The 26827-nt window shown below is 39.2% G+C and overlaps 1 protein-coding gene across 4 annotated transcripts in view; it reads left to right on the top strand.

The window, feature by feature from the left end:
• The window catches only part of vti1a (vesicle transport through interaction with t-SNAREs 1A), a 349246-nt gene that overhangs the window by 54300 nt on the left and 268119 nt on the right, over positions 1-26827 (top strand). The window lies entirely within an intron of this gene.

Raw genomic sequence — 26827 nt, 5'->3', positions numbered from 1 at the left:
GGTTGACTTGTAAATTACATTGGATATATAATTAAACAAATCAAATTTCATAGGCTGTTAATGGTGGTATTTTTGCTTTTGTTTGATATTATTTTATTTTATGCAACAGGTTTGTTGTGTCAATTGTTTCATTTAAATATAGTACAAACGATAACAAATCATTTCAGAACTTTGGACCACAACATAGAACGCTTCGTAACAAAGTGTTAGATACATTTTATTCTGTAAGGTAAGTTGAAACGCATTCTTAAATACATTCCTTTAAAAATTTAATCACAAAGTTTTACTTTGCATATTTGCAGATTACTCTGGATCTGTTCATATTTGCACAATGAGGGCTGAGCATTTTTGCAGGAAAGTTAAAATTAGACTCTACATCACTCATTTGTATGCAGGTCAACAACATTATATAAATGGACTGTGGGCTAGGGTAAAATTATTCTGCAAATATAAGTACCACAGTAGTTAACTGTTTTCTTGCCATGTTTGATTATTCAGAGATTTTTAAGTGTTTGCAATATGCATTTAAAAGAAGCATTAACTTTTGCTGCTAATTGTCAATTATGGCACTTTGCAAAACTGCAATGAACAACTTCTGTAGGTGCTGCCCTGTTTGTAGAGAGCAGCAGACTCTATTAGGAATGCTTAGATCTAAATGAAAGCAATCTAGTTCAGAACTGTGCATAGATGTTTATGCGAGGACTCAGTGGAATTACCAGTTATATATAGGAACTCCCTCATTCACTATGCCTTTGGCCATATGCCCTGATATCTCCTTTTGTGACTTGATGTCAAATTTCATTTAATGACATTCTTGTGAAATATTTTAAGACATTATACTACATTAAAGGAACTATATTAAAACAAGTTGAGTGTTCTTGCATTCTTCTCTGCATTCTCGCATATACATGCATAAATTTTTTGATAATTTGGAATACGTGGGAGAGGGATGACATAAGAATTGTAGAAGCAGAGAATGTCTGCTGTGGAAGCAGGCCATTCGGCTCATCGATCCTACACCAACACCCCCATAAGAGTTTCTCGCTGTCACCCCCACCCCAACACCCTCCCTATCTCTGTTATCCTGCATTTCCCATGACCAACCCACCTAGCCAGCATATCCCACGCAGACATGGGGAGAATATGCACACTCCACACAGCCAGCCTCCAAGGACACAGTCAAACAGAAATCCCTGGTCTTGTGAGGCAGCAGTGCCAACTACAGAGCCACTATGCTGCCCACTTTAGCTTGATAAATCATTAAATAAAAAGCAAGGTAGTGTTCCTGTGGGTAATGTACTTTATTTATGCTAGTTTTAAAACACTGTACTATAGTGTTTGTTTCAAATGGCTGGCCGCTCAAGAACACACGAGTCTCTCTTTACGTCATTACAAAAACTAGAGCACAGATCCTCCAGTTTCCAGATTGTCAGAGATAGTGGGAACTGCTGATACTGGAGAATCTGAGATAACAAGGTGTTGAGCTGGATGAACACAGCAGCTCAAGCAGCATCAGAGGAGCAGGAAAGCTGACGTTTTGGGCCTAGACCCTTCTTCAGTTTTTTTTTGAAGATAGGTCTAGGCTCGAAACGTCAACTTTCCTGCTCCTCTGATGTTGCGTGGCCTGTTGTGTTCATCCAGCTCTACACCTTGTTATTCCAGATTGTCAGAGACTGGATATAATCCACGAGAAAAGCATAGGACCCCTTGGAAGCCCTAATGTGCTGACAATGTGGCAAATGCCAGTTAGTTTAGACTTTCAATGGGCAAATTACCTGGCATCTGCAACCTTCCAAAAAAGTTTCAAATTCTGAAAGATTCTACAGGAAACATAAGCAGTCTAAATACATGCAAAAAGGCAGGAGGATGTAGAAAAGAATAAAAATGGGAGAATATTGATGTCAAGAACAGAAAGTCAGTGATAGAACAGAATTCTAAAATATGGCTAGCGTTAAAGTGAGAGGAAATTCTGCGTAAAATGCTGTGGAACAATATACATAATGGCTGCAATTGAAACTGAAGAGAATCGTCTGATTTGAGGAAGGGGGAAACATGTTATAGGAATTACTGAGACATGGCTACAGCAAAATCAGGACTGGGAACTAAGTATTGCAGGGTATAACATATTGAGAGAAGTATGGCCAAGGCTGGAGAAGTGTGCCATCACTTTAGATGGTCAGTTAAATACCTGATCAAGGAAAGGTTTTAAATAAAAAGATCTATCAACCATGTTTCTTTAATATGTGCAATCATTGGTTTATTGTCAAAGCAAAACTTGTGTAAGTAGCAACTGGTTAACCCACAAAGAAAAATACAGCACAGAAACAGGCCCTTTGGCCATTTAAGCCTGCACTGCTACATTTTGTCCTTGCCTTCTAAATCTGTCTTCATTTACAGGATGTGTTTCCCTCTATTCCCTTCCTATTCATGTATTTGTCCAGGTGCTTCTTAGCTGCTGCTAATGTGTCTGCTTCCACCACCACCTCTGATAGGGCGTTCCAGGCACTCATCACCATTTGTGTAAAAAACTTGCCTCACAAATCGCTTTTAAACAACCCTCTCCTTGTGCCATGAACCTCTGTCCCCCAGTAATTGACCCCTGCACCCTGGTACAAAGTCTCATACTTTCTACTCTATCCACGCCATTCACAATCTTATAAACTTCTTTTAGGTTACCCCTCAACCTCCTGCATTTCAGTGAAAACAAATGCAGCCTAGCCAAGCTTTTCTCTTAGCTAAAATCGCCTAAACCACGCAACATGCTAGTAAACGTTTTCTGTACCCTCTCAAAACATCAACATCCTTCTGGTAGTGTGGTCATCAGAATGGTATGCAAGCTTTCAAGTGTGGCATAACTAAAGTTCCGTAAAGCTGCAGCATAATTTGTCTATGTGTATACTCAGTGCCCCTTCCAATGAAGGCAAGCCATTTTTTACAACCTCATCTACTTGCACTAACACCTTCCATGATCGGTGAACGTGTACACCAAGGCCCCTCTGCATATCAGTATTTCAAAGGGTTCTGCCATTCACTGTGTAATTTCCACTTAGACCATAAGACCATAAGATATAGGAGTGGAAGTAAGGCCATTCGGCCCATCAAGCCCACTCCACCATTTAAATCATGGCTGATGGGCATTTCAACTCCACTTCCCTGCACTCTCCCCGTAGCCCTTGATTCCTTGTGAGATCAAGAATTTGTCGATCTCTGTCTTGAAGGCATCTAACATCCCAGCCTCCACTGCACTCCGTGGCACTGAATTCCACAAGCCCACCACACTCTCTGGCTGAAGAAATGTAATTAATCTCCATCACCTCACATGTGTCTGGATTAAACTCCATCTGCCATTTTTCTGCCCATGCCCCCAACTGATCTGTATCCTGCTGTATTCTCTGATGGTCGTCCTCATTATCTGTAACTCCACCGATCTTTGTATCATTCGCAAACTTACTAATTAGACCAGCTACGTTTTCCTCCACATCATTCGTGTAGATCACGAACAGCAGAGGCCCAGCAGTAGTGAACACCACTAGTCACAACCCTCCATTCGGAAATGCGTCCTTCCACTGCTGCTCTCTGTCTTCTATGACTAGGCCAATTCTATATCCATCTTGCCAGCTTACTCTGATAGCATGTGATTTCACCCTTTGTACCAGTCTGCCACGAGGTACGTTGTCAAAGGCATTGCTGAAGTCCATGTAGACAACACCAACTGCTTTTCTCTCATGAATCATCTTCATCACCTCCTCAAAAAACTTGATCATGTTAGTGTGGCACAGCATCCCTCGAACCAAACCATTCTACCTATCACTAATAAGACCATTTGCTTCTAAATTCATATAGATGTTGTCCCTGAGAATCAATAATTTCCCTACCACTGACGTGAGACTCACAGGCCCGTAATTCCTAGCACCATCTCTGCTATCCGTTTTAAACAATGGGACAACATGGGTGATTCTCCAGTCCTCTGGGACCTCAACTGTGGCCAAATAGGATACAAAGATGTCTATCAATGCTCCAGCAATTTGTTATCTTGCCTTTTTCATATCTGTAATTACCAGGAAATTAGAACAGATAAACATGGCTGAATATTGAATTGAATAATGGAGATAACAATTTAAAAATGCTTAGAAAGGGGATGTATTGAAAAATATGGACATGAAATAGTAGAAGCATTCACGTTCATACTTAATAATGTGTTTGAAAATGGTGTTGTACCAGAGGACTGCCAGACAGCTAAAATAATATCTCTATTTAAAAAGGGGGCATGTCTGAGGAAATATAATCAATATAATTAGTACAAAAAAACGAAACTGGGGTGAAAGATATAAGACAGCTGTTAGAGGTAGTTTCTTTACTCAGAGAGTAGTAAGGGAATGGAACGCTTTGCCTGCAACGTTAGTAGATTCGCCAACTTTAGGTACACTTAAGTCGTCATTGGACAAGCATATGGACGTACATGGAATAGTGTAGGTTAGATGGGCTTAAGATCGGTATGACAGGTCGGCACAACATTGAGGGCCGAAGGGCCTGTACTGTGCTGTAATGTTCTATGTTCTATGAAACTGTTATTGAAGGAGAGAACAGAAAAATAAAAGAAATGACAAGCATAATAGTTAATAACCAACATGAATTTCAAGAGGAAATCCCCTGCCTTACTGACCATGTTAAATGTTTTGAGGAGCTGATTGCCTACTGTATGGTCAGCAATTGATGTGATCTTGTCTAGATTTCCAAAAGGCCTTTGATAAGGTGCACCACAATGAACTAATGAATAAAGTGAGAATATACAGTCATGCACCAAGTACTAGAATGAATTGTTAACTACGTTCAAGCTAAATCAAGAGTGTTTAAGAGTAGCTATTCAGAGTTATAGAAGGGTGAATACTGGGATCACTACATATTACAATTGATGTTAAAGATTTGAATTTTGGGATCAAATTTACAGTTTCTAAATGTGCAAATGACAGCAAATCAGGGGAGGAGACACTGGTGAATGACTCATCTGTACTGAGGGGGGGCTGTAAAATTACAGAGCATTAATAAACTTGTTGAATAGGCATATAATTAGCAAACAAAGTTTCCTACAGATAAATGTAAGATATTACATATGGATAGTGCATTAGTTAATTTGGAAGGTGCGAGTCCGGGTGGGAACAGGGGAATCTCAGATACTGAAGATATGAATGATGAAAGCTTGCACTGCAGGTTAGCAAGGCCTTAAAAGAAACGGTAAAGAAAGTATGCTAAACCTGTTGGTCAGATGGGTAGATCAGCAGCAGACAGATTTAATCCCTGAACAGTGGAAGGCGATGCACTGTGGAAGAAGTAACAAGCCAAGGAAGCACTCCACATTGGCAGGATACAAGGAAACTCAGAGGAGCAGAGGTATCTTGGGCTGCTTGTCCACAGATCCCTGCAGGTGGCAAGACAGGTTAATAGGATGGTAAAGAAAGCATTCAGAATACTTAACTCCCCTGCTCTTATAATCTATGCCATGGCTGGTAAAGTTATGTTGGAGCTGTACAAAACATTGATTAGAGTATAGCTGGAGTACTGTGTGCAGTTGTAGGAAGATGCACTGGGGAGTGCATTGGAGGGGATGTAGTGGGTATTTGCCAAGAAGTTGTCTGGCTTGGAGTATTTAACAAGAAAGGCTGGATAGGTTTAGGTTGTTTTGAAGAAGGCTGAGGGTAAGATTATAAGGGGCACAAACAGAGTGGTTAGGAAATAGCTTTTCTCCATAGTTGAAGGGTCAATAGTAAGGGGATATAATGTTAAAGTAAAGGGCAGGAGGTTTAGAGGGGATTTAAGGAAAAGCTTTTTCACCCAGAGGGTGCACATGAAGTTTCAAAACTGTCAATGCTGTAGGCCAAGTGAAATCAGTTTAAGGCTTTCGGTACTGATGGCCCAAGGGCATCTTCTGTGCTGTGCAACTCTATAACTCCTACACTTGATGTGTAAATGAAATATTAAGTATGCAGACACTGAGAATGCTGGTTAAAAACTCAGCTGGCCTGGCAGCATCTGTGGTGAGTGAAACAAAGGTAATGTTTCAAATCCGGTGTGATTTCTTCAGAAGTATTAAGTATATGCTAGTTAGAGGATAATTTGCTTCCTAGTGCTGTAACTGTAACTGTATTGATACTCAGTATATGATTTATACTTTGAAGGGAAAAGAGTTACGTATGTAATGAGATTTGTACAGCACGTAAGTTCCAATCTGGAACAGGTACCCCTATATTCCAGTAGAAGTCCCACAGAAGGACTCACGTAGGATTCCGCTGCTTTTAAGAAACTGATTGCCATGTTATTCAAGACAACTTATTTGCAAAGTTATTGTCAAGTTTAATTCTTTCTATGTCCAAGTTCATCCTCCCAGATCTGCAAACCATGAGAACTCTGTCTTCTTCTGAACCTATTCCCTTCAACCCACTATTGGTGACACATCTTTATCATGGTTGGGTCTTGCATTCTGAAATGCCCTCCCTAAGCCTCATTGGATATCAGGTTGCTTTTCACATTTGAGAACCTTATCACAACTTTTTTGACTAAGCTGTTAGGCACTGCTCCTAGTAATTACATTCCCTTCAGCTTTTTCAATTCTTGCTGAATATGCCGCTGTGAAGCCCCTCATGATATATTTCTACATCAAAGATGCCACAAAAGTCCAAGTTATAATTTCACTACTGCTAACACCTTTGCCAGAAAAGTTCCAAATGCTGATTTTTAGTTAGTCTAGTTTCAGTCACTTTCTGAGACCTCTGACATCTTCAGTCATCTTTTTCTTCCTTTCCCACCTAGCGGAGGATGCTGACCAAAGTCTAACAGTTCTTGCATTTGTCGGTTCCATACAGGAGGCCATGGCTGCAGTCAGAAGGATATCCAGGTTTGTGAGGATGCGGGTGTGAGGTAAACTATTCATGGAGGGCTGGGGACGTTTTTAGTCTTGGATGTCATGGGGAGAGAGGAGCAGGGAGGACATATATAGGAGCAGAGGCGGTGTGATTATTAGCAGACACATCGTGCTCTATAATCTAGTCTCTTATTCAGGAACAGATTGTCTTTGTCTTTGTCTTTGTCTTTGTCTTAGTCTTCGATCAGAGTTCAGAAATGGACCTTCCCATCCTGAATTTAAATCCAGTGGAGGCAGAAATTGGGTTGAGGGGATGGCAGAGTGTTCAGTTTCATGAACATCCTACTGACTGAAGTAGCCTTTCCATTTCCAAATTCAGTACCTCTGGGAACACTAGATTCCACCATAAGGGTGCATACTTGCATTATTTCTTGTTGTATACAAAAGACTGATGGGGATGATCCGAACATGAATTTTGTAAGAAATACTTTTTCTCGTGACACGCCCTGTACAAGGGGTTGTGCTGTTCACAGTATATAGAGGCCGAACATTTTCCAAGGAATTAAGGTTTCGATGTTCGTAAGATCTTGCAATTGAAATTACTTTGTGAAGTATATTTGTTCTTATTATTTTGTCTGAATTAATTGTTGATTTCATTACAGATAATAAGAAAATTAGGTGCAAAATTTCTTCTGTTAACTTTCAATGAATAATAGGTCAAACTTTGATTTCTTAATCTTGGTGTATGAAAAAGACTGATATCATGACAAATTTGTGCAGTTCCAAAAGCTGTTGTTAGGTGTCAGCGGCGATATTGCTTTCTAGTAGATGGAATAATTATGTGGCCTTTAATATCAGTGAACTAATTTTGCAATATATTTGCAGTAAAATAATCACATACATTTAAATAATATATTTATAAAATCATATAGAAATTGAATTAAACTTTATTGAGGTATATGCAATTATGAAACCACAGCAAGCACCAACAAAGCCTGAAATAAACAGTGATAATCAAAGGTCTTTGGTAATGGAATTCCAGTGTATTGTGCATCACATTTTCGTATTAAATACATAAATATTAACAGCTTGTAATATTAATGCTGCTAAGTGCCTCCACATCCTGAAAAGCTCAATAAAGATGAATGGTTCATTGTGCCAATAAATCTTGTATTTCTGTTTTAAAGGTAAGGGTTACTCTCTGTCAGTCCACTGCCCAGAATGGAAAAAGTTGGCACATGACGACAAAAAAGGATTAAACAATTTGTCCTAAAACATTGAACCTTCTCTGATCGCTTCACACTATTTAGCATAAATAGCAAAATTAAGTACTTCAGATACCTGAAGTACATAATTTTGTTTTCCATTATGACAATTATTTCTTTTTCTGTATTTTATAACTGCCCCAAAACATACTAAATTTAATTATTTTATCCCCACATTTTTACTTGTCACTGGTAATAAAATGGGTATTTGGGCTTTTATCTGTAAAGGTCATGGGATGCTTGATTATTATGTTATGGGGTAGGAGTGCATTTTTCTATTGTTGATTAAAAATATGAACTGTGTGATCCTTTTGTATATTGGTTACAGACAAAGGAAAGCTGCGTGCTTCACACGAGACTTAGATGGGTTATGTTTAATATGTAGATTACCTTGAGAAACAGGCAAAGCCATCTTTCAAATTAATTTTCCACTTGAAGTTTTGAAAGCTGCCCTGTCCTTTGTAAATTATTGAATCTTTATAAATTAAATGCCTTAGTTTTATTAAATGAGTATATATATTATATATATATGCCTGATGTTTGTGATATTTCTTCCATATGCATCAATATAATTTTTTGCTGAGCTTCAGTTTTTTTTTCGAATTGCATATTTTGAGCTTCATTGGTTTACTTGTTTATAAACCGAAATTGTAGCCAGGATCCATTTACATGATTCATTTATGGAAGTGTTTAGCATTGGCCAACTCTGAAAGCAGGTAACTCTTTAAATTGAAAACTGGAGAAAAGCCAAGAACAGAAAATGCTTGTTCTTGCACATGATGACAAGCAGTGGCCTTTTCCCCGAAACTAGTGTGGACCTTTGGTCCTCAATGATCTGAAATGATAACAGGTCTCTGCAGAGGTGAGATTTCCAAATTGCTCTTATCCCCAAGCTGCTGATAGTAAGCCGTGATATGTGAAGTAGTGACCCTCTGGGGTCGATTTTGACACTTACTAGAATACACTGCACAACAGAGCTGATAGCATCTGCGACTGGCAGCAGAAGTGGGGTGAGCTAGGATAAATGGTTTGAGCTGAAGGAATCCAACAACACTCAGCTTATCTTCAGGTGACAAATTGATGTTTGTCGACAGTCTGACAGGGAGTTTGTATTGCATGTTGGCTTGTCCTGTTTTGTTTTGCAGATATGTTTGTTTTGGGGTAACTTGTTTGTGTTCTAAAATATTTATAAATGGTGTTACAGTTAACTAGCAAACAATATTCTGGTTCATTCGTATTTTAGAACCTGCTTTACACCAGTGACAGGCACAATGATGAAACAATGTGCTATTACAGAATACATTTCCACAATTTCAGTGTATTTTAGTATTTTCTGAATCTGTAAATCAAACTGAAAATGCACTTAATTTTCAGAATGCAGCTATATTGTTTTAGCTTTAGGTCTTGCCATACGTGGTTAATTACATCTATCTTCAGCAATGAAAGCCACAGATTACCCTTGCATGCTCAACATTCTGTCCCTTAGGTTCTGTCTTTTGTATGTGATTTTTAGTGATTTGTTTTATTCTTGATTGATCACTTCTTATGATGGTAGCGAAGGAATAATATTACAGGACAATGCTTTTGGATGTCCATCTGTTCTTCAATGTGTACGATCAACTGAAAAATCCATTACAGTTTGATTAGATGTATTTAAGGGGAAACAAGGGAGAAAGAAATAGAAGGATGAATTTATAGTGTATGTTGAAGGAAGGCAGAAGAAATCATGTGGATGGAATAAACACCAGCAGAAGCTATTGGGTAAAAGGCCTGTGCCTGTGCTGTAAATTCTGTGTTTTGAGTAAATGGTCATTAAATACTGGGTCTTTTTTGTAAAAAAATGCTATTCTGATAACCATTTAGCAAGTACTAAATACCAATTCATCATCTCTGATTTGAAACTTTGCTTTCCTTTGTAGATGATGTAATATCACACAACAATAATATTTATTTTTGTTTGTATAGTGCTGTTTTAGAATTAGAATTAGATTTATTGCCACATGTACTCACATGAGTCCAGTGAAAAGATTACAAAGTCACCACTCACAAGGTCTTCTTGGGCACAAAATACTAGGTACGAAATCTTGGGAATAAGTTCGAAAGTAAAGAAATAGAAAGTTCAGCATTATAGTCCTTCAAGCAGACTGCACTGGGCCTCGCCTCCAGATGGTGCCAGGCCTTGTCTCCAATCCGCACTGAACTCAACCTGGGGCTGTCTCGTACCCACAGATGCCAGTGTACCTCACTGTCAGCCATGGTGGTCTGGTTCATCCTGCGATACCTCAGCTCCACTACACTCGGCTTGCTCTGCTCCGTGCTGATCCCCTTGCTGCACAAACCCGGTCTCCACAGAAGGAAAGTATCCCAAAGTAATTCATAGGACTGCTATTAAACTATATTTGGAATTGAGAGGCATTGGGAGGTGTTAGGATGGAAGCTTGATCAACAAAGTAGGTTTTATGAGCATCTTAAAATACGGAAGGGAATTGAAGAGCATTTTGCGGGGGGGAGTTCTAGAGTTCGGAGTCCTGACAGCTGCGGGGGTGGCCACTAATGGTGGAAGGATTAAGAGACCGGAATTAAAGAACAGTATCTATCTTGCAGATTTGTAGGGCTTGAAGCATTACAGTGGTAGGGAGGCTAAAGACCATGAAGGGAGAGAGAGATCAGCAAGATCAACAATGGATGGAAACACATTGCACTGTTTATTGTCATCTTGAAAACAATCTTGAAACATACAAAGTTTCTAACAGCTTGACCAGCAAAACCAACACTCTTTCATTAATCTTCATATATTGTATGTGCTCTTTTCTGCAGCCTTCATGAATCAATATCTTTAGCTGCTGCTCTTGTCATTTTTATTACTCATGCTTTTGTTAATTACCTAATAGTAAGCAAGGTGGAAGCAACTGTTCATACTGTTGTGGTCATGTATAAGGTGGTGAGCAAATTAAAGTTGGGAAAAGAGGTGTCAGAGGTCACAATGAAGTGAATTTAGATTGTGGAGAATGAGAAGGAAAGATCAATTGAAAAGTTGGTAAATGTTACACAATGACAGACAAGGTAAAGAAGTTTAAAAATTCAAGTCAATTGGAAAATGTTTTTAGGGATAGTCCAACAGTTACCATTGGGGAAGAGGCTTTAGCAGGCTGAACACTGTTAAGAGAGCATACAATGTTCTCAGCAAAGAGCTCATAGAAGTGGATAATACTCAGAAAATAAGAGGAAATGTCATTATTAAATACATATGTATGTAGGAATAATTTGATTAAAGATGTGTTTTGTGTTTCATCAGAAATTAAAATCAACAGCGCTACAATATAGTTGCATGTATAAGGGTGTTGACCAAGTCTTATTATGATGTTTGATTACCGACAGTTAAACATATAAATGCTTAAAAATGGCTTAATGCAATCATTAATGTTGTTTGGGAAAGAGTGTTTTTGCAATGCAAGATGCAACTTCATGTGTTCAGGAAAGGGCTCTGTTTGTATTTTAGCAGTAATAGTGGTGCTCTACAGGTACAACAAGCTATCTATGCCAGTGATAATGGGAACTACAGAATGCTGGAGAATCCAAGACAACAAAGTGTGGAGCTGGATGAACACAGCAGGCCAAGCAGCATCTCAGGAGCACAAAAGCTGATGTTTCAGGCCTCGACCCGAAGGGTCTAGGCCCGAAACGTCAGCTTTTATGCTCCTGAGATGCTGTTTGGCCCGCTGTGTTCATTCAGCTCCACACTTTGTTAAACTATCTATGCTATTTGCCTCGTTGCCAAGGTGCTATGACTTGTCAATGTTCATGAGAGATGATGATGTGCAAACAGCTGAAATATTACCGTAAGGAGACACACGGTGCCTCTGTATCAGTTACCTGTAGGTAAATGAGATATTTCTTCTTTATGGAAAGCAAGCAAGAAAAATCCTGGCTGACCTGAGGATATCACACACACAATAAGCTGCATTCTAACAGCGTTTATCTACTTGAACTCAATCCAGAATATACTTCATACAGTTGGTTGAATGTAGCTGCACTGGAGAATATGCAGTTTGATTGTACTGCTTCTCCTTCTTCTGATGGTACCTTCCTTTTAGAATAAATGAAATGTAACACATTGTATGACTCAGGGATAGTAGGAACTGCAGATGCTGGAGAATCTGAGATAACAAGGTGTAGAGCTGGATGAACACAGCAGGTCGAGCAGGAAGGCTGACGTTTTGGGCCTAGACCCTTCTTCAGAAATCCATTTCTGAGGAAGGGTCTAGGCCCGAAACGTCAGCCTTCCTGCTCCTCTGATGCTGTTTGGCCTGCTGTCTTCATCCAGCTCTACACCTTGTTATCTCACATTGTATGACTCTATGGTTTGTACATGACAAGGACCAGGATGACAGTTTGGACTGAAATGCAATACAAGCATCCTTCCTAGTTTGCTGTAGTCATGTGACTACCACGAGGCTCACACATTGTAGATAGACATCTCAGGATCACTTCAGTAAAGACTTCATATTGAACTTGCTGCTGTGTTGTGTACTCAAAACATGATGTCAGAAATGGGATTGAAGAGAGTTTTCCAGAGGTGGAAGAAGCACAGCTACCAACAGGGAGACGTGGCTTTGTGCAGAGCTGTGAGCTGCCACTAAAAAGAAATGAAAACAACAAAGCCAGCCACAGTTAAAACACAGGTTAAGAAAAAAATGTCTGCAGCATTTTTCCTACCAAGCTGTATTCAAATGAAGTGGGATATGAAGGAAAACTGGAATTTCTTCCTTGCAGAATAATGTAACTACGAAATAGCAACAAATTTTTTGAACAAACCAGAATACTTAGAAGTTGTAGTACTTTTATTATGGTTGCGAAGAGACTGTTTCAAAATATATTCCACCCTAAATCTCTCTGAAGAGCAACAAAAATGCAGAATTTCTAAAAGCTTTGAACCCCAAACAAACTTTGTTTGATAATACGTAATATCGTTAACTCAGCTTTCAACAAATCGTCCAATACTAGAACAATGTATGTCCAAATACAGCAAGACCCCTGGACAATATCTGTACTTGGGATGACTAGTGGCAAATAATATTTGTACCATACGAGAGCAATGGCTAGCGACAACAAAGTGAATCTAACCACCACTCCTTGATGTACAATGGCACTGCCTTTGCTGAATTCACCCCTCCCCCATCGACATCCTCAGGGTTACCATTGACCAGAAACTGAACTGGACTCACCATTTAAATACTGTGACTACAAGATCATTTTAAAGTCTAGGAACCCTGCAATGTGTAACTCACCTTGTGATTCCCTGAAATCTGCCCGTCACTTAGAAGGCAGAAGTCAGGAATGTGATGGAATCCTCCCCACTTTTCTGGTTGAGTGCAGCTCCAACAATGCTTAGGAGACTAACACTATTCAGGACAAAGCAGCCCCCTTCATCAGCACCCCATTCACATACATCCACTCTCTCCACAAGCAGTGCTCAATAGGAGCAGTGTGTAACAATTGCAAGATGCACCGCAGAAATTCATTAAAGCTCCTTAGCTAGGACCTTCAAAATCCATGACAAGAGCATCAGATTCATGGGAACACCACCACCTGCAAGATACCCTCCAAGCCTCTCATCATCCTGACTTGGAAATATATCAGCATTCCTGTGGTGCTTCTGGGTCGAAGTCCTGGAAGCCACTCCCTCACAGAATTGTGTGTCTAACTGTACCAAAAGGACCGCAGCGATTGAAGAAGGCAGCTCAGTACCGAGGGCACCTAGGAATGGACAATAAATGCTGGCTGAGCCAGCCGTGGCCACGTCCTGTGATTGAACAAAAAAAAACTTCACTGAAATGTGTGAATTTGTGCATAGAAGTATGAGCTTTGCAAGTGCAACTGCTAGGAGACCTGTTCACCTAGGTTGAAATGCAAACACATTTCAAGTGCATCAATTTGGAGAAAACCGCGAGTATCCATTCAAGTACCACCTTTTAAAGGAGCGATGCATTATTGTTGGAAAGTTGATGCTAGAAATTCATCTCTGATTCTGACTTGCAAAAGACATAATAATGACACACCATGGCAGCAAGAGGATATGCCAGGATTTTCTACTGTTGCATTAGAGATCTTGGTCAAGCTGGTGGGCAGCAAAATATGTGCTCCATTAATAGGGTTCCAGTGGGTCTTGTAGAACTGAGAAAGCAAGATGAATCGATATCTGTGAATGTTAATGCACTGAATCTAGCCCCAAACCCCTGAATGCAGTATCACAAGTTAAGTAACCTCACACAAATTGTCAAGGTCAGTGAATCCATCATAAAATGCCATATCCCACTAAATCCATCACTATCCTCTGGCATATATCAGTTTGCCACATTACCATTAATCATCGATGAACAGTCTCTACTGTTGCTCACGTTAAGGAGCACTTTAAGGATAAGTAAATTTGTCAAGGGCAAACACGTAAAGAGTGAACCTTTACAGAAAAGTACATGTTGGAAGATCAAGAAGGGAGTGATGATGAAAAGACTCCAGTAGATTCTGGCATTGTTGATATATGGATTGGCAGTGGCTCCATGAATTATGAATCCATTGTCCTCACTACCTTCCAAACCTCTTTCATTGGTTAGTGCAAAGTTGCTATTTAACAATGTACAGGAATGGGCAAAACAGAGAAAATGGACATGTAGGGAATACAAAACAATGATTAGTTGATGTTAGTATACAGTGAGGCATCATTTGAAATGATAACTTGGTGCTTCTTGTTATTTTTGCATTGTTGTCAAGCACTGCAATGGTCAGTTTTTGAGGAGAAAATGTGGAACTGTGGGGAATTGGGGTTGTGTTGACTGGAATCGCTGTTGAATGATTTGATCATGAACAGTTAGACAAAAAGGAGTTGCCTGGACTTCCCCCTCCTGCATCGCAAGTGGTTAGGGCTGTGTACTCTTGATAGTAAGGTTGTGCAGTTGGTGGCAAGAGCTATGACTTCATGGTGATGGGGATATGCAGCAACAGCATCTAACCAGTATACCAATATGACTGGGTACCATATAGCTGCTTCAGAGTAGTCCAGCGGTTGAAGCATTGATTCAGCATGGCTGCGGTCCGCTCTGTCATAATTTGTGTGAGAACATGACTTTCATTATATGCAGTCTGGCCATGTGAGTGTGTGATTGGTGAACAGCAATCATCAATCATGCAATCAGTGTATAGCACTTGTTTCTTGGTGCCCATCTGTCATGATGGCTCCAATGCACATGGCACTGTGGAGCTTGATATATATTGCCATGGTCGTCTTTGTGGCTGTGGCATTGCAGTCATCACACTACCATATGGTTTCAGCAAGTAGTAGATCTCAAAGAGAAGTCTAGGGCTTGGACACATTGGGTAGAATCTTCCTGGCTTGCTTGGAGTTTAAAGAAGGGCAGACCTGTTTAGGCAGGAGGCAAAATGTCTGTTTCCAATTGGTGGGTGGAAATTTTGTTATTAATTGCTCAGAGCATTTTTGGTGACAGGCGTCTTCGGGCTGTAATTGACAGGAACCTCTTTTGCTTTCCATGATTACTCAGTAACACCTATTGGAGTTACGTTTGTGGGTGCAATTTAATTATCAAAAATTGGGAGCTTTGTCTGTTCACATGCTCATCAGAATGAAGCGTCTCATTCATATACAGTCAGCCCTACTGTTCTTAATTACTTCGAGTTAGGGATGGAGGCTCAATGGGTCCACTGTCCTGCCCAAATGAGGCTGATTTCATCTTACCTGACAGGACAGGAAAGCAGGGCTCAGCCTATATGGGAAAGTCACGGAAAAGATGGGCTGGGTGGACAACATCAAGTAGGATCAGAGTATGCCATTTGACCCATTGACCCCACTCAACCATTCAACATGATCACAACCGATCCCCTCACTTAACACCATACTCCTGCTCTCCCTTGATACCCTCTGACACTTTTAGCCTCTAAAAATCCATCGATTTCTTTCTCAAGTATATTCAGTCTGGAAGTAAAGGTAATGAATGGAATTTAAAGACTGTGATTGTTGGGGCTACTGGAGGGATCCTGGGAATGGAATGAGCAAACTTGGATACAAGGGGCAGAGTAAAAATTGCAGGGGCAATGAAGGGTGGAGACTGAATATTAAGGATTGTGACCACAATAAAGTAAATGGGTTTGCCAGCAGGGAGGAAGAGCAGTCAAATGGAAAGAGGGTTGGATACAAGGGTGGGGCTTGACATGAGATCTCAGTGAGAATGGGATCGGGGGAAGAATAACAAAATTCGTGAAGATAGTGGCAGGATGATAGTCAAAAGTGCGATGGGGAGATTTAAGAAAGACAGAGGGGATAGGAGATAAAAGGCAAAGGCTGACAAGATATATGTGTGAAATATACTCAAAAGAACTGAAGAGGCTGATAGACTTGAACTCAAAGTTTACCACCATTACTTTATGCCAATGCAATTTCCAAATTTGTGTTTTCGAGAATATGCAGTGCAAGGAATGTTTGCCCAATTTCTAATTGGCTTCTTTACAAATAATAATAAGCTTAGCAGCATCACTTCCTGCTGACCCCTTCCATTTGTTGACATAACAGTTACATTGTTAAATCATCCCTTTTGTAACACCTTATCCTTCTTAGCTTATCAACTTTATAGATCTTTAACAAGAGAAGGTGACAGAAGTAGATCAATATATGCACCTGCTTAAGGAACGTGTTATCATTCCCTAATCATTACGAACTGACTAATCTGAAAGTTTTCCAAAATTTATTGATAATATTTGACAAAAAGAACCACGTGTAACTCCATAATACCTGTTGATACCAAGCTTAAAATAACCGTACAAACCAATGTACGCAGGCTACTACACACTTAATGCTACAAAACTAACACCATTTTCAAATGGTGCTTTCAGTAAAAGTTATTACTGCAAAACATTATCACATTTGTTAGCCTAAGTTAAAATCAGCCAGTACTGGCCCGTTTTACAACTAACTCCAATGAAACAAAATATAATGTAGTTCCATGCTAACTTGATTAAATCAAAATTATGTGTTGTTGAAAAATAATTTGCTGCTGAGCTGCTGGTGGACTTTGGGGTTGGGGGAAAATTAATGCGCAATTGTCCATGTTAGAACATTCACAAACTGCTGAACATGAAAGTTAATGACTGGGGGATTAAAACATTATGCAGGCTAACTCTTCCAATGTGTAGGGGTTACATCACAGTGGGTAATGAATGGCAAATAGATTCACATTGCTTTGGATGCATATGTTAAACAGCATAATGCTAAGATAAAAAGCACAAATATATTGCATGCATCAGCATCAGAAAAGGAGAACCAGTCTTGGGTTATGGAGGTTGCATCTCTCCATGCACAGGTGAGAGCAGGACAGATTTTCACTCAAGATGGGAGCAACCTGATTAATCTTCAAAGTTGCCCTTGACTATGGTAAGATGCCATCTGCAAAGCATCCATCTTATTCCTGCTATTTCTTCACAGATCAGTAACTCCATGCCAGATGTTGGAACCGTTGAAACCAGCAGCTGTCTTACCATTGATAAGTTGAAAAATGCCAAGAAGGAGGAGAAGGAAGGAAGAACAACATCATCAGAATCAGGGGGCTGCAGCTGTGGACGAGCAAGCTGTGCAAGTGCGCAACCAGAGTTTTCGGTGACTTGACTCGTCTATTGGGAGACACTAGACTAATGGTGTAATATACAGAAGGCATTCCAGTTACCGCTAGATGTGTAAGCCACTGTCCAGGAGACTTTCACTCCCAATAGAGAAGCCATCACCTTCAACTGCCGTCTCCTGGGGGTCGATCTGCAACCACTAGGCTCGAGAGGAAGCATTCTGCCTGTGGACCTGGAGATTCCAGCAATAATCAATGCACTTCTTCACCATCAGCTTCTTTGCTCAATTGGCATCTTGTGTGGCATCTCCCAATCTGCAGCCCACAAGTACATTTGTGAGACTACAGATGCTGTTTACTGGAAAGCAGTTCAGTTTGTCTGGCCACTGTAGACCCAGATAGCAACATACTCAAAATGTAGGATATACACCTATTGCTGGGTTGAGTCAGGTACAAGAGGCCATCTGTCATACTCATGTAGTGCTTTGAGCTCCTTGGTATTAGTCAGCCTGATTTCTGAACAGAGAGAAATTTCAGTTCCTCACAGGCAGCAATTCCAGTCGGTGTGGAATTGCTATCTAGGGAGCTGTCACAACATTTAAATTCTACACAACTGCCTAGTGCCACAGATGTTTGCTCCCCACATCATCCTTAGGTCTAGTTCATGGATGACAGGGTATTCGCAAAAAGAATGCCCAGTGAGCCCAGTGCAAAATCCTGTTACTGATTGGTGGACAATGCAGCACTAAAGCTGTATTGAAATTACACTTGGGCTTCTGATGATGCACTTCCGTTGCTTGGACTTTGCAGGAGGAGTACTGCAGTGCTCATGGGGCAGAGTTTCCAGAGTTGTGATTTTTTTTTAACTGCACATTGCCCAACCTAGCGCAGAGGTGGAGTGAGAACATACTGAAGGTGGAGCAACCACCTGTCCCCTCACATGTGGAAGATAGGGAGCCTGATAGAAATGTTGGTAGAGGAAGCTGGAGCAGTAATGAAATGAGGCAGGCAGACCCCAAGAGAACCTCTTAGCTACTGGTTTTGAAAACTAATGACTTTGGATGAACATTTGTGGACATATAGAAGTAATGGCCAGATGTAATGCATACATCTAGGTGCCCTCAATGGAATGCTTGCATTATCACTGACACGTTATGTTGTTCTGCATGTCATAAATTGTATTTCTTTGTTTGTTTTGTTCCAATAACTCCTGTTCAGTTTGATGAAATTCGAGATGAAATTCAGTGGGCTAATATGGGGGGTACAATTGTAACACACAGGGGTTATTCATCTGTCGGAGGGATGTTAAAAGGCTACACTATGCTGATTGGCTCACACAACACAAGAATGTAGCTTATGTTCCTCATTTACAGCTGATGAAACCTGTGCAAAGGAGCATCAGTACTGTTCACACTGTGTAGCTGAGGGACACGTGAGCATCTAAAGAGATCCTTCCTTTCTAAAATACTGTGAGGGGCAATGTGAAACTGTTACCACTGGAAGGTAGAAAGCCTTTTGCATTCATTTGAATGTCAGCATTTTACAAAATGTTGACAGCTGTGTACCCAAAGTGTCTTCAATATTCTTTCATTTTTTGCTTCCTACCATTATGTCTGGGTGATGTCTTGGCAGCTACAGCTGAATTGGTATCGTCTACTGACTGCTTTGTCACCTCACCATAGGCGACTTTGGCGGTTGGCCTTTGGTGGTAATTACACTGGCCGTCCACAACAGTTCATTCATTTTCTTGCAGCGTTGCATCAAGGGTAATTGTATGTTGAACAGCTCAGCCACCTCCATTTATGCAGCTTCTTGGTTATCTTCCCTGGGAACAGATTGTCCCTAAACTCGTACATCCTGAAGGAGCAACTCAAAGGGCTAGTCACTAAGCATGAACACTGACTTTTGTGTCTTTTGCGTATCTGCAAGTTTGGACGTGGGCCATGATACATGGCCTTTTAAATATGGCATCTGGAAGTGGGAGCTTGGAAGATCCCAGTAGGGACCAGAAATTGATGTTGGTCTGCCTGTAAAATTTGGCATTTTACCTGGGCATGCATAATGTAATGAGCTTTGAAGAATGTAATTGTGTAAGAAAACCCAACTTGCTCACTAAGCAGAGAAAATTCAAGAGAAAATTCAACCCACCATTCCTTGCTGAGATTCAGCTTTGAGTCTTGTTCTCTGTTAATACTTGACCAGATAAAACCTTCTGCTGAAACGACTTCTTTCCACTTCCCATCCTTCTTGTGGTAGCTTTCCCTGGCCACTGTGCCTTCTGCTTATTCTACCAGCCATGCTGTATTCCAAGGGATTTATTTGAGACTATATCCTCAGCAGAAACAACTGATTTGTGCAAAAACCTTCAAGTCAAGACTGACTCCTTCCACAACTGTCACATAATTTGGTGTAGACCTTTGGAATTGTAATGAATTATAGGAAGCGACAAACGCCTATACATTTGTAGCAGCAGGCAATGGAAATTGATCGACATTGACTTGAAAGTAGTATCTGATTGCTCTAAATATTATGGATCTTGAGGTTCAACATCCTTTGAATGAGTGGACGACCTCTACCAACAAGTAGTTGTTACCATTCCCAACTTGCCACTTTCTAAGTATATTGCTCTTAAAGAATTCTGTACAGCAGCCACATTGCACAAAACCCCCTCACATCAAAGAGTGTTATTGAATTTTAGCTGCATCTGCGACAAATGGTTTGGTTGACCTGTTCTGACCTCTACTGGATTTTTAGGAAGAGATGTCCTCATATAATTTAAGGTGAACTATTTTAGGAAAATTTAATGAAGTCTAAAGAAAAGAACAAAGGGATAGAATCAAGGACATACACTGGTCTTCAAACTTCAAAATGTGTCCGTCCTTTTTTGGCCATTTGCTTTGATTGTAAGAATCATTCTGGTTATACTTTCTAAATAGCTGTTGTTTTAAGCTGTGTTTCTTAGATTCATTAACATAACCGCAATAAGCAGAAAATTAATGACAAAATATTAGGTATGAATTGGAAGAGCATGTGGTGATGGTGCACTGGTTAATATATTATTTAAATATAGTTTTGCGAACATACATGCCATCATTGAAAGTGACCCAATATCACTTCCACAGTCTGTTAATACGTGTAAGCTGATGCAGTAAGTGTCCATTAAAACTCTGTGTGCTGAAACTTTCATTCTGTTCTTAAGCTTTGTTTGTTATTTTGTTCTTTTGCTAAATTAACACACTGTGTGCAAGACTATTCAGCCTATTTCAGTTTATTAATTCTAAAAGACCTGAGCGTATCCATATTGGAGCAACCAAATGAGTAAATAAAACTTCACTCCATGATCTGTTAATTTATTCTACATAATCACTCTACTTATAAGAAACATACCAGCCCTAAATATATTTTGTATTGATTTTAACTTGGACTTTTTTGTCTAATTTTTATTAATTATACTGTATGAAGAATAAGAGGATCTCATGAAACATATATAATTTTGATACAGATGTCCAGATTAGCTGCAGGCATAATGTGTTCCCCAGCAAGGAGTTCCAGAACAAGGGGTTGCAGTTTCAAGAAATACAGAATGGACTGTGGTGAGGAGAAATTTCCTTACGCAGAAGGTGGTGAACCTTTTGGACAGAGTCATTGCGTATATTTAAGAAGGAGATAGATTGTTCAGGAGTATGGAGAGAAGAATGTGATTAGGGAGTTAAGGTGAAGGATTAGCTATGATTGTTGTGAATGGCAGAGTGGGCTCAATGAGTAGAATGGCCTACCCCTGCTCATATTTTCTATGTTAAATACTTCAAATTACTTTTTCTGTTCTTTTAACTGCCTTGTTTGACACTAAGACAACTTTATTCAGTAGTCTCATTGCTGGGCTGAAAATTCTAAATTTCTCTCATCTTCCTTAGTATTTGGACCTCACACTTTACTGATTGACCTCTTTAGTCTGTTTCATGGTCTTCCATGCGTTAATGACTCTGTTGTGCCTTGGGAGCTATATAATGTTGAGCCGTTAAGGCCAGGTTTCAACAAAGAATTTGGCATGTATTGACTAAGGAATTATGGAAATATGGAAGCAGTATATCTTTCAATATGCTAATAATTAACAGTCAGATTGGCCCATTTGCCAACATCAGATGATTTTGAAGGATGTTGTTTCAAATTGATTCCAAGAAAATTAAGTTACTGTATGAGAGATTCCTTCACAAAAAAAAATTCCATTGTGCAAAAGCAAAATATGGTGCATTTTGGAAATCTGAAATAAAAAGAAGGCTGGACGTACTCAGCAAATCAGGCAGTACACGTGGAGAAAAAAAGTTCTCATTTAACATTGATGGCTTTGCATCAGAACTGAAGAAAGAAAGGATGAGGGTTTAAACTTAAACTCAAGGAAAGGCCTTTGATAGGGTAAAGGGTTACGGATTTAAGCTAACTGAAATTTTCATTACACAAAAATGCAAAAAGGGTATTAATGGGCATTGTCTAAAAAAAGTCTGTGCCTGCATAAACATCCACATAGCAACCATCTGAATGTGATATGAAAAGATAAAGAAAGAAACAAACCAGCAAAAAAAGTAAGATGGAGGCAGAGCTTATGATCCAATGTTGTTAAACTCTGAGTTGCAGAGGGATCTGGGTGTCCTAGTGGTTAAATCACAAAAGCTTAGTATGCACATAGCAAGTTAAGAGGAAAGCTAATAGAATGTTGTTATTTATTTTGAGCTGAATTGAATATGAAGGTAGGAAGATTATGCTGCTTTTATACAGACTATAAGACCATGAGATGAATGAACAGAAGTAGACCATTCATTCCATTGAGCTTGTTCCACCATTCAGTGAGATCATGGTTGATGTGATACATCCACTCTTCTGCCTTTTCCCTTTAACTCTTGATTCTCTGAATGGTTAAAAAATTGTCTGTCTCAGCCTTGAATATACTTAATGACCCATCCTCAACAGCCCTCTATGGAAATTAGTTCTACAGTTTGCGTACTCTCCTGAGGGAGAAAAAATCCTCCTCATCTCTGTCTTAAGTGAGTGATCTCTTATTCTGAGATAGTACCTTTTGGTCCTAGCCTCTCCCACAAAAGGGTAGATGAGAAAATGTTGTTTCCCGATAAAATTCCCTAATGGGGATCAATATAGAGTAAGACCATATGTAGATTTTTAAAATAAAATATTTCTGGGATGTGGGCATCACTCGTGCACCAGCATTTATTGTCCATCTCTAGTTGTCCTTGAGATTGTGGTACTGAGCTGCCTTCTTGTACCACTGCAGTCCGTTTGGGCATAGGTAGACCCACGATGCTACGAGGGAGGCAATTCCAGGATTCAGACCCAGAAACACTGAAGAAATGGTGATATATTTTCAAATCAACATGATGAGTGGCCTGGAGGGAAATTTGCAGGTGGTGATGTTCCCATCTATCCAGTGCCTTTGTCCTTCGAGATGCAACAATCAAAGATTTTGTCTAAGGAGCATTGCTGAATTTCTGCAGTGCATTTGAAATAGGCAGGTACTGCTTTAACTGAGCATTGTTGATGGAAGGAGTGAATACTTGTACATAGTGCAAGATAGTTTTGCACTGTACATTAAAAGTGCAGTCCAGTCATAGAAAAATACAGTATGTCTGATCAGGGACAAACTGTACAAAATGATTTGATGGTGCTGTTCAACCTGATAAAGGAAGCATCTTGTAAAAATATAAAAGTTACAGAATAAGGCAAAGAATGTGACCCAGAAAAAATACTTTGAGTACATTCTGATGCATGGCATGCTTTGCCACCTCAGTTGACAGAAGTATAGATCATTAAATCTTAACAGAAGAGAGATAAACATTTGGAACAGATAGGAGGTATGGAACTATTTTAATTTTATAGGGATAGAAAAAATTTCCTGAATGGCCTGTCTCCGTGCTGTTATCTTCTGGCATTAGAAACAGGTACAGCAGGATAAGTGGGCACTGATCATGACTGCAAAATAAATTTAGTACAGGTATTGAGAAATAATTATCCATTGAGGCTGATGAACAGCTCGAATAGGCTGTCAGAACGTTGCTTGCGGCCATTATACTAGACTCATTTAAGAACAGCTAGATACTGTAATGGGATACAGGAAGATGATCGGATTATTATGTCTGCAAGGCATTTCTTCAACTGAATTTGTCTTCTGATCATTCATTTAATCGTTGAGATATGACTGCAAGGACACCAAATCTCAATTTCTAAATTTAATCTTAACTCATTGATCCTGTGTAAAATTACCAAAATGTAAATATATTTTAAATATTGCGGTGTCTTATTTCCTCGTATTCTTTACACACTTGGGATTCAAATTAAAATTGTGACATTATTGGTCTCCAGTAGTAAACTCGCAGCATTACAATATAAAAGGTACATTTTAGAGTTATGAAATTGTGTTGCTTTTCCTTTCTCAGTCTTTTTTTACCTAGAGGGCTCATTGAGTAAACATGCATATACCTGCTGTCATGTTTCTGGTCACTAATGACCGTTTCTTCATTATAAAACTGAGTTACTTGGTGGTACTGAATGATAAGGCTGCCTGCAACTTTCCTTTCACCCTAGAATGGGCCAGTTCCCTACAATAGTGCAGCTGAGATTGAGAATTCAGCAGCATGAGGTGAAATCTGTTTCTCTCTTCTATAATACTGTATTTAATGTTCCATTGTTTTTAACTCTGTGCCCACTTTTGGTCTGTATTTCATTAATATTGCTAGGCTGTGGAGCTAGAAATTTTATAGTTGATAATTTTTACAAAATGTGCAAAGAAAATAGGAAAACTTCAAATGGTGGACACATTTAATAACTATGATTATTTACAAATTAATTTATAAATAATACAATATTTTGTCCATAAATTTAGCAGTAGAACATAAAACTTTTCGGAATCAAAAATTACATGTTATTCCACAAGGTGGCAACATTGTTCTCTACTGAACGTTTAATCAAATATATCACTGCCATTTTGAGAGAATGAATTGAGTCTTTGTGCTATGTGAATTAATTGATATTGTTTTTGGTTTACTTTTCTAATACTTAAATGCAATGTATTTTAAACAAGAAGTCAGTAAATTCTAGTAATTCTTTAGTAAATCCATTAATACTTTCTTGAGTCATTTGGTGATAAGTTCAGAAGTTCCAGACTTTAAAATCTGTTTCTAACTGTTTATTTTGGTCATTTCCTAATAAAATCAACGCATGTTGAAATTTAAAAATTGTAACGATGTTGCTGGAATAAGCCTAAAGAGTCACTGGGCACATGTTCCTGACACTGAAACGAGCCTGATTCAGGGTTACAGCAAGAAATGGATAATGTCTACCATCTCCCATTTTTTACAAATCTGTTGGAAGCAAAATAACAAAACTGAAATAAGTAACGATGGTTTCACAAATAATCGTTATAATTTGTAGGTGCCTTATCCAGGGTGTGACATAAATCCAATTTGAACTTGAACATGATCAGGTACAATTTTAGAACAATGGTAGGGGAGGTAAAGCTATTGTGTGAGAGGGACAGAGACCAAGCGGGTCTTTGGTTTAAATGTTTGGTCTGGGCAGATTTGAGTGATTTTATCTGGACAATGGTAGAAGTGTTGTGATTGACTGCAGCAACACTGAATTAGGAAAGAGAAAATAAACTAGATTCGTACTTCTGATTGCATGCAGCACAGCAAATTCAACTGCATGTGTTTGGACAGAGACAAAATTGATCTGACTGATTCTCTCTACAGCAAGCCTGAAGTCTTCACTATGAAAAGCTAAAACACAATTGCTAGTTGGTTGAGAAACCGAAGTGCAACTGCAAGCCATAAAGACATTCTATTGTTTCACGAAAGATGGGGTGGGGAGTCATAGTTGGTGTAATTTTCAGGCTAATGCATGATGTTTACAAACTAGGCTTAACTTCATGCAATTCATTGACATAGCTTGAGTGCATTTACTTTTGCCTAAATACTATTTTGAATCCTGTACTGAACTGGAAAAGTATTATGCGTGATTTGAGAGCTATAATAGTATTTTATAGGATCTACTGTTTTCTGCACCTTCTATAAATTCTAAACCTGTTGCTCTGCTTATGCAAAGATTGATCTATAACTACAAAGATAAGAAAATTGCTACAGTAGAATGCATTTGTACAATAACAAACAGGGATTGTTTATCATATTGAAGTGTTTTAGATGTAAGGATAGGCAAGGAAATAGTTAATAAAAGTGAATTGATTGGACAATTCTCTGTTAATGTTCAATGCCATAATTCAGTTAATACTGAGGTGAAGTAAGTTGATATTTCAGATCAGATCCTGGAAATGTTTGTTTCTAATTTATTCCTTTGCGATTACAATTAAACTTAAGGTTAGTGTAGTGGCTGAAATACTTGGAGTGAATATATCAAACCTGTAATTTTGAAACATGAGGTGTATTCAGAGTCATTGTTCAGGAGAAAAATAAAATTTGATAGAACTCCATCCGGCAATCATATTCTGAACAGTCATGCCAAGAATGTATTCTGAAATTTGGAATCCAGCATTACTCGTTTGAATTAGAGGAGGTTTTGGGTGTAAGTATATTGTCAGATTCTTATTTTCATATTGTTAGCAAAGCATTTTTGAATATGTACTTTTAAATATTTGAGCTATTCAAATATAATTAGTTGAACATAATTGAATATTGACTCTTACTGTATTTTTCCTTGACACAGTATTTTTCCTTGACCCTCTCTCAAAGTGCAGTGCATAGAGAAGATGTTATAGTGCTGCATTTAAAAATTTATTCTTCTTTTCTCTTAGAGTTTATAAAACCCTAGAGATAGCAAGAACTGCGGATGCTGGAGTCAGAGACAACACAGTATGGAGCTGGAGGAATGCAGCAGGCCAGGCAAGCATCAGAGGAGCAGGAAAGTTGATGTTTTAGGTCAGGACCCTTCTTCAGGAAAAACATAACAGGGTCCCAAACCGAAACATCAATTTTCCTGCTCCTCCTCTGATGCTGCCAGGCCTCCCGTGTTCCTCCAGCTCCACACCGTGCTGTCTTTATCAAACCCCAGACAGATTGTGGCTGAAC

This window comes from Stegostoma tigrinum, chromosome 20, assembly GCF_030684315.1.
Source record: "Stegostoma tigrinum isolate sSteTig4 chromosome 20, sSteTig4.hap1, whole genome shotgun sequence".
NCBI classification, from domain to species: domain Eukaryota; kingdom Metazoa; phylum Chordata; class Chondrichthyes; order Orectolobiformes; family Stegostomatidae; genus Stegostoma; species Stegostoma tigrinum.
This window is presented reverse-complemented; position numbering and strand designations above follow the sequence as displayed.